The sequence below is a fragment of the Cynara cardunculus genome, assembly GCF_001531365.2.
Source record: "Cynara cardunculus var. scolymus isolate 2C chromosome LG 3, CcrdV1, whole genome shotgun sequence".
NCBI lineage: Eukaryota > Viridiplantae > Streptophyta > Magnoliopsida > Asterales > Asteraceae > Cynara > Cynara cardunculus.
This window is the reverse complement of record NC_037530.1, coordinates 15,960,442-15,972,183: the sequence shown is the minus strand read 5'-3', so window position 1 is coordinate 15,972,183 and position 11,742 is coordinate 15,960,442. Positions and strand designations below refer to the sequence as shown.

General features: G+C 35.0%; 1 pseudogene; it reads right to left on the bottom strand.

Annotated features, from left to right (window-relative positions):
* Window positions 1-11,128: 11,128 nt before the first annotated feature.
* On the bottom strand, window positions 11,129-11,310 carry LOC112510662 (annotated as a pseudogene).
* Between the last annotated feature and the right edge of the window lie 432 nt (window positions 11,311-11,742).

Here is an 11,742-nt window from a genome sequence, read left to right as displayed (position 1 = left end):
TATGGGATGCATGTGAGTTCCATAGGAGCACAATATAAGAGTACTATAATCAGGGAACATGGTACTAGAGACATTGGAGGGAATGGTACCGAGAATGGACACAAACTCGCAAGACTCAGTGTCAATGCAATGTTATATAAAGACTAAGTTGACATCAAATATTTCCATGATATGAGTCGATAATGAGCTCAGGGAAAACAAAATATAGAATGGGTTACAGTGAATTAATCATAATCAATACCAATGATGCGAACACTTAGAGTAAGTCAAGCTTACTATGAAAAGGTCAGTTATTTCCATTATAGTGCAAATATAAGGGGATTGGGAAACACAACTTTTAGGAGTTAATGGTACATATGTATGACACCGTTCCCTAATGCGTCAGTAGGTCTGATAGGGGTCGTGGCCGACAAGGAAGTCAGTGTATGGGCGATGATTGGTTTGATTATAAAAAGAAGCATGAGCAAATATGAATGAGATTTTGTACTTGTTTTTTAAGTGTGAATTTAGTTGTGTTAACAAGAGGTGATTGGTTGGGGAACATTTGTAGTATTCTGTGTAAAAGTTGTTACAAAGAAGAAGAAGACAGCCACTATAAATACAAATTTACAATGATCTAAATATGGATATTTGCTCTCCTAAATTAATGGGGAAATGATGTTAAGCCACCAATCTTGTAGATCCCATAAAATTATTTYCCAACCTTCCTTTTAACACTCCCCCTCAAGTTGAATAKTGGGATTTCCAAAATTCAACTTGCCCAGACACTCGTGCAAGGTTCTTTTATTAACAGCTTTTGTCAACATATCGGCAAGTTGGTCTTCTGATCGAACAAACGGAAGTGTGATGATCTCTGCTTCCAATTTTTCTTTGATGAAATGTCGATCAACTTCAATATGCTTTGTTCGATCATGTTGTACTGGATTTTTTGAAATTTGAATGGTTGCCTCATTATCACTCATAATTTTGCTAGTTTCTTGTGGTGGATATCCTATCTTGGTTAGGAGCCTTCGTACCTATAGCACTTTAGTTATCCCCCTTGCAATTCCCCGGAACTCAACTTCTGCACTTGAAAGGGCCACCACTGTTTGTTTCTTGCTTCTCCATGTAACGAGATTTCCACCAACTAAGGTAAAGTATCCTGCGGTGGATCTTCGATTGCCTTTATCCCCTGCCCAATCTGCATCGATATACAGTTGAGTTTCAAGATGCCCGTTTGGTTTGAACAAGACTCCATGCCCTGCCGTTCCCTTGAGATATCTTATAATTCTTAAGACTGCTTCCATGTGAGCCTTTTGGGGTTGATGCATAAACTAACTTACCACTCCTACAATATATGTTATATCGGGTCGGGTGTGTGAGAGATATATCAATTTTCCTACCATTCGTTGGTATCTTCCTTTATCGGCAAGGTCTGCTTTTTCCTCCATATAAAGCTTTTGATTCACAATCATCAGAGTGTATGCTGGTTTGCAATCAACCATATCGGTTCCGACTAGTATATCGAGGACATACTTCTTTTGGTGCATGAAGATCCCCTGTTCTGATCTTAGAATTTCAATCCCAAGGAAATATTTGAGTCTCCCTAGATCTTTCATTTCAAATTCTGTGAACAAGTTCTTCCTCAGTTTGATTATTTCTTCTCTGTCATCTCTTGTAATAATCATATCATCGACATAGATTATTAGGCAGGTTATGAGATTGCCTCTCCGTTTACGAAACAAAGTATGATCTGAGTTACTTTGTTTAAACCCGTAGTTTTTCATGGCTAAGGTGAACTTCCCAAACCATGCTCTAGGGGACTGTTTTAACCCATAGAGAGATTTTTTCAGGAGGCACATTTCTCTTTTTCCAAACTGGTCCGTGAATCCATGTGGAGCTTCCATATAAACTTCCTCCTTTAGTTCTCCGTGTAAGAAAGCATTCTTTACATCAAACTGATGTAAGGGCTATCCTTTATTCGCTGCTACAGAAAGGAGAACCCTGATTGTATTCATTTTTGCAACCGGAGAAAAAGTTTCAGAGTAATCAATTCCGTATGTTTGTGTATAGCCTTTAGCTACCAATCTCGCTCTGTATCTTTCAATTGTACCATCTTGTTTGTATTTAATTGTAAAAACCCACCGACACCCGACAGTTCTCTTTCCTGGAGGCAAGACACGTTTTTCCCATGTGTTGTTTTTTGTAAGAGCTCTCATTTCTTATTCCATTGCATCTTTCCATTGCTTTGATTTTAAGGCTTGTTCTGTATTAGTAGGGATTTCCTCAGAATACAGAGATGAGGCAAACGCCTTGGCTTTCTCGGATAGATTTCCTTTGGCTATGTTAGCCATTGGATATCTCCTTCCTCTGGACTCCTTTTCTGGGGAATACCTTTTCGGTGGAACTCCCCGATTTGCTCTTGGTGGTAGTACATATCTTCCTGTGTCTTTTTGTGTGGGAAAATTCTCAAAGTTCTTTTGCTCTTCCATATGTTCACTTTGCCCTGCTGCTACATCTTCTTGAGTGGTGAACCTTTCTTGTTCATGTACACTCTCACTTTGCCCTGTTGTGTTATTAATGGGTTCGGGTATAAAAGAAGAGTGAGTATTACTTACCTCGGGTATCAGGTTAGGAGCAGTTTCCTGGGTGGCACTAACGTTTGGGTCTTCGGGTTGGGTGGATAAAGGAGACTCATTTTGTGGACTGTGGCTCCTTCCTTCTTCATATGTTACATATGTCAACCAACTCAGTGCGTCGGTGTCATTATATTCTGTGAGTCCCTAAAATCATTGATCAATCTTCATTATGCTTTACAAACATGGCAGATTAAGATATTGCATTCAAGAACATCAAGAACATTGAGAGAGAAAGTCAATCTTTACAATTCTAGTCAAACCTCTCTTTACATATTGTATTTACAAATAAGCTCTCCTACCTCTAATTACAAAGACAAACCATATTTATATGGTCAAACCTATTAAACATAGTCAAAGTCAAACTCCTATAAAAAAAGTCAAACATGCTGACTTTTACAATTATAGACTATATTTAACTTTCAAGACGAATACAATTAATACTGATTTTCAATCCTAACATATTCTCTCTCCCCCTGACCACCGTTTTGGGAGGCATAGTAGTACTCAGTTTCAAGAAATTCATAGTTCATATTAGTGAACATGTGTCGGGTTTTTGGATTATAACATCGGTATCCCTTTTGAGTGATTTCATACCCAACAAAGACGCATTTCTCAGCACACGGGTCGATTTTGGATCTGTGTGATTTAGATATGTGAACGAATACTGTTGGTCCCGTAAGGGTCTACAAGAAGAGAAACAGTTTGTAGAGGGGGGGGGGAATGAATACAAACATAGTATTTTCAAAATTTAAAATATATATTAATAGAGAAGATCAATACAGATTTTACAAGATTGTTTGCGGAAAGATAAGGTAATGAAAACCTATCTAAACAATCTTTGGTTACACAGAAAGCTTTAGCAAATACAAGAAAAGAAGTTGCTATAAGGAAGATCCTTTACTTAAGCTAGAAAATGCTTGAAGTAAGAATTGGGGTTAGAGAGAAAGATGCGCGCTCTCTGCATGAAAAAGAAACACTTCTATTTATACCCAGTGCATTAAATGTTCATTTAATGCAATAAGGTAGGGTTAGAGAGCGTGTCAAGCCTTAAGTGRAAGACTTGTCATTTGCCACAGTGAATACTACAAAAGCACTATTCATGAGCAGACATCCTTACCTAAAGTTGGTGGACAAAGAGTCAACTAATCGGCTCCGTATCGTACTAACTTTCACAGGGGAATGTGTTTTATCCTTTGTGTGCATAAGGACAAGACAACAACAATCGTTCTAAGCAAACTTCCTCTGATCGCTGAATGCTGGAATGACCTGAAGGTCTCATCATCATTCGCTGAAGTTTGAGCAGTATTCACACATATGTAGACAGACATGTAATCACTGAATACCGCTTCAGATCACGTACTCGTCAGTCTCTAATCTTCAGTTTCAGTCTTCGACGGTTGCTTAAGGTTCTTTGGTGTGAGTGTTGTCTTCTTGAAGTATTGTTGTCTCTGATAGATTTACAATGCAAGTTCTTCAGCGATCACTGAACATACTCAGTGAAGATCAGATTGCTGGAACTGAAAATACAGAAACATAAATACAATGTATAAGTGAAAAGGGATTATCATCAAATCACTGAGAGAGATGATCAACAAATACAGTGCACCCAAAGATTCGTGGTTCAAGAGTAAGAATGGATGGAGGTTTGGTAAAATCTATGAGAATTTACAAAGGGGTTTTAGATTTTAGAATTTGAGTGGGAAGTCGGTTGATAAGATATGCAGCCATAACAAGAGCTTCTGGCCAAAAAAACTTTGGAACTTGTGATTCTATTAGAAGATCCCGAGTAATTTCTAATAGGATACGATTTTTCCGTTATGCGACTCCATTTTGTTCTGGAGTATGAGGGCAAGTGGTTTGATGAACTATTCCCTTAGTTTGAAAGAAGAGTTTCATATCRGAGTTAACAAATTCTCCTCCATTGTCGGATCGAAAAACCTGAATGTTTTTCTGAAATTGGGTTTGAACCATGGTGTAGAAGATGATAAATTTATCAAGGACTTCAGATTTATTTTTTAATAAATAAACCCAGGTCATACGAGTGCAATCATCCACGAAGAAAACAAAAAAACCAAAGTTTTGTCCCCCAATGATTGGAGCAGGGCCCCACACATCCGAATGAATCAATGAAAAAGGTAAATCGACCCTTGTATTATTTGGTTTGAAAGTTTTTCGGTGACTCTTAGCTAACACATAAGTTTCACAATGTGACTTGCAATTGGAAGGAAACAATTTAGGAAATAAAACATGTAAATAACCGGTGGATGGATGCCCCAGCATCCTGTGCCATAGCCAAGCTTCTCGTTCTCTTATTCCATGAGAGAGCATTACAGTCCCCTTTTGAGTCACTTCATCCACGTAATACAACCCTTGTCGTTCAGTGCCACGCCCAATGATCGCTCCCGTCCTGATATCCTATAAGATACAAAATGTGGGTTGCATGAGAATTGAGCAATTTAATTCCTTTGTTACATGACTTATTGAAAGAAGTTTATGTGATAGAGCGGGAACATAGAGGCAATTAGAGAGTTTTAGTGTCGGAGAAATTTCAATAGTTCCCCTATTTTTTACATCCATTTTCTCTCCATTTGCCATTTATATGTAGAATTTTGAAGGTTTAGTTGACGTGGCAAAATCCGATAAATCATAAGTCATGGTGTATGTGGCTCCACAATCAAATATCCACGACTGTTCCCATCTTTTACTATAATTTTGAACAATATTTGCTACCCCACTAACAGTAGGTATTTTGAAATAAATTGGAGGTTTCGAGACACAATTTCTCTCACCTCCTGTACCTGTACTCATGGAAAAGGAGTCATCTTCTTCTTCATCAGGGGCTGCCGCCGCCACTCCACCAAATCCGGAAGGTTTGGGTTTTTTTCGATCAATACTTGTGTCAGCAGCGGAGCTTTGTCTCTTTCCGGTTCGAGATTCTTGGTGCCCTTTTTGTGGCCATCGATCCATGAATCAGGATAGCCAACGAGCCGAAAACACTGTTCTTTGGTGTGTCTCGTCATACCGCAGTGGTTACATTTCAAGTGTGTTCTATCTTCTATGCCCGACTGTCCGTCTTTTTTTCCTCCAGCCCGACGGTGYCCCTTTGTGATGAGCCCTAATCCTTCTGTTTCGGTGGCAACTAAACCCACCGCTATGCCCTATGTGTCTTTACTAGTTGCTCCCAGAATATTCTGGTGAGCGGTTTCTTTACGAACAACAGCGTATGCTGCCTCCGCATAAGGGAGAGGTTCTAACTGGAGTATTTCCCTTTTAATGGGCTAACCAATATCTCCGGTCAAGTGCGTTTAAAAACTGGAAAAGTTTTTGTTCTGACCTGAGTTTGAGTATGTCTTGATGTCTTCTGGACATTTCATGGGATTTGGATCGATTCTGTCAATTTCTCCCCATACCCCCTGTAGTGTGATCCAGAACTCTTCAAGAGAGCTGCCATTTTGTTTGATGTTGTTAGCCTTGGCATGAAGGTTGAAAGTCTGCAATTTGTATCTTTCGTTGTTGTAAGTAATCGCCAGAGCATCCCACAATGTTTTTGCAGTGGGATATCGGTTAGGTTGCCTGCGAGTATGGGTTCGATATTTTGAATGAGCCATGAAAAAACAATTAAATCTTCTTGTTCCCATTGCTCATATTCTTCACTGTTTTGATTCGGAGGATCCGAGGTCAGGTGTGATAACAGGGTCTTGGATTTTCCGCCTATGGCAACTCGGATCATTCGGGTCCATAGAGCATAGTTTTGGCTGTTGAGTTTGAGATTGATATGGAGGTTATCGGAAAGTTTTGGGTTTTGAGGCTGGGGATTAAGGCCATTTTTTAAAAAGTTTGCGAGTTGTAGGGATAAATCAGAACCAGAGACGTTTTCAGACATGGTGACTCGGTTGGGCGGATGAAAGAAGTTAAACAGTATATGATGAGCAAACCTGCTCTGATACCATATTAACAAGAGGTGATTGGTTGGGGAACATTTGTAGTATTCTGTGTAAAAGTTGTTACAAAGAAGAAGAAGACAGCCACTATAAATACAAATTTACAATGATCTAAATATGGAAAACAACTATGAATGGCTGTCAATTAGAGAGAAATGGAAACTGGATATTTGCTCTCCTAAATTAATGGGGAAATGATGCTAAGCCACCAATCTTGCAGATCCCATAAAATTATTTTCCAACCTTCCTTTTAACAAGTTGCATGAAACTCATTTTATGGGTCACGAAAACGAGATAAAGTTCATTTCAATCAAGGCTACGAAAATAATGGAGTTGAGTACACCAAGGGTGGGATTACATATTTGAAGCTTAGGGTCTTAGCAAACTAATATCAGTTTCATTCGAGATTTCTCAATAGCTACACTAATGGGGTTTTTTTAACTAGGGATTCAAATAAGTTTGAATTAGTTAAATCCATGATAGGGCGTTTTAGTTCATTTTATTTTCTTTCTTCTCTTGAATTAATATCAACTTTTGAGCGTCCTCCAGTAATGGTTCATGGACATAGTTATATTTAGAGAAAATCTTATGAAAGGTTTTATGTATTGATGATAAATGGTTTATGCATTACTCTTCTATTCCTCTAGATAAGTATCTACCGAACCAATTGCTTCTACCATTTCCATTTGGTAGCTATAACATCAACCACACTTCACTATGTGTGATTGCAATGCACTTTTAAGTAGTGTTGTGCTCCCTTTGGGGACTTTTAACCTTATAGGTATATTTGCAGTTGGTATGTGTGATCCTGTCACTTTTGGAATAATATTAAATGTATCAAGTATCGGGTCTGATTCATTTGATTTCAATTTTACATTGTGAAGTTTGAGGATCAAAACGAGACATGATGAGAACATTACATGACAGTTCCTATTGTTTCCTTAGAAAATCAATTTTTTCTATCTCCCCCTAACAATAGGAAAACTGTCATCAAAGTGACAATCCACAAATTATGTGGTATAAAGATCACTCGACAAAATTTCTAAATAGTGGATAATTGTTGGAGATTCATATCCAACATATATACTTAATCATTTGTAAGATCCATATTGGTCCATTGTAGGGGCCCAATTGGCACATATACTATACAATCAAATGTGCGTAAATGTAAAATATCATACTTATATCCAATTACCAACTGGTATGTATGAGACCAGTTGCCTAGTAATGGGCCTAAAACGAATACGTAAAGCTACACGTAATATTTTCATAACCCCGGACAGATGTGGGTAAATTGGTGCGTATAACCAATACCCATCTATATTCTTTTGATGAAAAATTCTATGAGACCAGTTTATATACATACATGGGGATATAGGAGACTCTACATTGATCCCAATACATATACAATAGTCATCAAATCCTTATAATGAAATTCTCCAACATTACCATGTCATGTAGACTTGATGAGATAACCAGGGTGGTGAACCCTTAAACATATAGCTAGTGCTAAGAGTATAACATTTTATTGGACAATAATATGACATTATTTATAGTGTCAAAATTTCAACCAGAACTATAAAGTACTTGAATGACCCACATTCTAGGTGTATAAGTCCATAAATGTCATTTTGTATTCGTTGTAACGGAATATTTTGTATCATTTCTTTAGCTTAGAATGGTCTCATTCCTATCTTTTCTAAAAAGTAGGGTTTGAAAAAATTATAGGTTTGCGAAGGGGCATGTTGTTACGATGGTGTTGATGTGATACAAAAGTCAACAGTTGCAACTTGGATAATTGCCTTATTTCGCCTTTCACTCGAAATATCAGGTGTCTTATGTGTATTTCTCAACATGGATCATTATGTCATGACCATTGTGTCCCTCATGGTCATGTCAAAACATATATGCATCATGTCTCAAAGTTGTTTATAGGTAACATAAATAATTCAATGACCCATATAATCCATTAATTAGTTTCTCTAATATATAATTCCATTCATATTCATGAGAGCAGATATACGCATTTCCATTCTCATAATTTGATTTCCATTTTGGACAATATAAAGTTGATTACTAACAACCTCAACCGGCCCATTTCCATTTGAAACAAATATCTTAATAAAGTTATCTTAATATAGTGTTTTAATGACTATTAATCTTGTGCTAGGCAACAAGGAAATTACAATTCATTATCTGATGTTTAGTTGGGAGAATCATAGATGTTAATTCAATGAATAATCTTCTATTTCTTAGGATTGTATGAAAGGTCCCAAAAAAGTTTCCTCGATACATTTCTATACAGAACGAAGAATGTTAAGAGTTTGATAATTCTATTTGATGTATTCTTTTACATCTACAATGATTATATATAGATTTAGGTATATATATATATATATATATATATATATATATNTAGGTATATATATATATATATATATATATATATATATATGCAAATGCAATTTATTTAATATTTGAAATAAATTTACATAAGCAAATAATCAACCTATATTGAATTTATTTAGTTTATCAAGATCTAAATATTTGAAAACATAAGAGGTGCTTTTAAATAACTAATATCTAATAGTACCATACCTATATTAATATTCCTTTTTAACTTATTCCCTTTTCATTGGTGAATTTCTTAGTATGATTGTCTATTATTAGTTGGGCTAGCAGTTGCATCTCCACGCCAAATTCTTGAAAATCTTTCCCGTTTATTGACTTGACCCTGACCCTTTACTGACATTGTCCATTTGGTGTATAGTTGCCATGTGCGTGTGTGAATTATTTAACTCTCCTTATTTGGAGTTCTTTACACCTCAAATACTTGTATAATTGACCTCAAAAAAAAATTTGTTTCGTTATGTCTAGTATTGTTTATTCTAAAGAACCTTCTTACGTTTCTCCACCATTTGCATTAGGTTGAATGAGTTTGTTAAAGGTTATATTATAGTTTATACTAGTTCATTAGTACAATTATTGATATAGGAAATGTGGAACGGATTTTCTTGATCATGTCATTTTTGTGACTTCCCTGCCATAGAGATTTAAAAGCATTTTGAGATGCAACATTTCTTTGTTGAAATCATATACTTCTTTTAATCGAGTAAGTCGATGTTATTCTATTGTACGATTAGTTCGAGGAACATGGGGTAATGAATATTCCCGATTTTCTCTTTCAGGGCCTTCCGCAGTTCTTTGGGGATTTCTAGTAGATTGTATTCCCTGTTAAAGCTAGGACCAATATGTCGTCTCAAAAACTTGACGGTATTTGCTTGCACCTTTTTATTGCGGTTGGTTTTTGGCGTCACTAGGGAATTGGTGGTCTTAAGTATTTTGAAGAAGTAGTCTCTATATTGGATATCTATATATGATACTTAAGTTCTTTTGAGTTTAGGATGTCGAATTTGAGATGAGTTGTGTCAACCATTTACGTAAATAAAGAATGATATATTAATTCATATCCTTATAAGACAATAAATATGATGCAAGTGAAACTTCATTATCATGACAATATTAAATTGTAGAATATTAATATTTTTAATGTTTGAAAATAATCTGCTTAAACATTTATAGATTTTCATGTAAAAAAGGAATAACGTGGATTAGTTAAATCTTTACAAACCTTTGGGGCTATTTACATCCATTTGACAAAATCCTTTCTATATGTTGTGATAAATTTATTTATGAATAATATTAATAATTTTGTTTGGCAAGAGACTAAAAGATATTATTATTTGTGATTAAGACAAATAATAAGATTGTGACATGACTTCCAAAAGTTAATAATAAGATTGGAAATTATAAATAAATTTTCATAATCATTTGAATATTGGGTAATGTTTGAATGAATCATTAATGTGGGATACTCAAAAACTAATCATATTCATATACTGATGATATTTTTTTTTACCAATGTAAGATAACTCAAATTCAACCAAGTAAATATCTTGTAAGTAGTTTTGCTTTATATACATATATTGATATTAATTGATCAATTATTATATTGATACATTGATGATTGATATGTTATTTATATTGACATTTGAGACTAATGATTGAGTTTGTTAGAAAAAACTACTATTAACTCAAAAAATTGGAGGACAATCATGGCTTACATAAATAACGAACCTTTTTAACTTTCAATATTTCACTTCAATCTAAAACTAGTGTCCCAACTGTATGTTACGCGGTAGTCATAATACAATCTTTAAAAATAATGTTATATACTAAAATTTGAAGCCACTTCTAAAATAATTAGGCAAATGTGTGTGGAAACTACTTATTGACATTAAAAGTTTTTAAGAGGAGTTGACAACAATATTAGAATCATATGTTAATTTAAGTTATTATTTGCTCGAGAAGGTTGTTACAAAGTACTCTACAAATGTTTGACTAATGTTAATAGTTTGTTTAAATTAGAAGTCACAGTTCTAACTGAAATCTAATAAAGGGTGACAAAATCACGATGTTAATTTTGTTACAAATTTAATTGAAATCTCATTTGAAGTTATGAAAAAGAAACGTTCAATAATATTTTAAGTGAAAATTAGAGAAAAACGTAAGTTGTAGCAACAGCAGTGGAAGTTCAAGGCGATGCATTGAGAACCACATCATCAAGCTAAGATAATAAATTTTTCCTCATAAAAAAATAAAATTAATATCAAGTGGGGTCGATGACCCACATATAAGATATTAAACTGATAAAAACAAATACTACACTTTATCATAACATTCTATAATATTTGAATTGTAATTAGAGAGGTGTGTCAAACCTTGATAGTAGTAACACCAAGATGACATATAAATAACTAAATCACCAAGTAGCATAATGGACATTCTCATATAAAAAATAAAATACCAAACAAGCTGAAAACCCATATATTAGATATCAAACTAAAAACATATAATATACTTGATCTAAACAAAACAAACAAAAAAAACCCTAAGAATCGGGATAGATATGTTAAACTAAAAACATATACCACATTTGATCTTAAGCAAAAGGTCGACATCCGAGAAAAATAAGTTTATTCCATTTTTTTTTTGGGTAAAGAGGACGGAACCCCGAAAAAACTTATTCATAAAACGATAAATTACAAATACGAGGGAAGAAAATGTTTTGGAAAAACACTTAGAACTAAAAAGTAAAGTAGCAATAGCAAGCAAGCCAACAA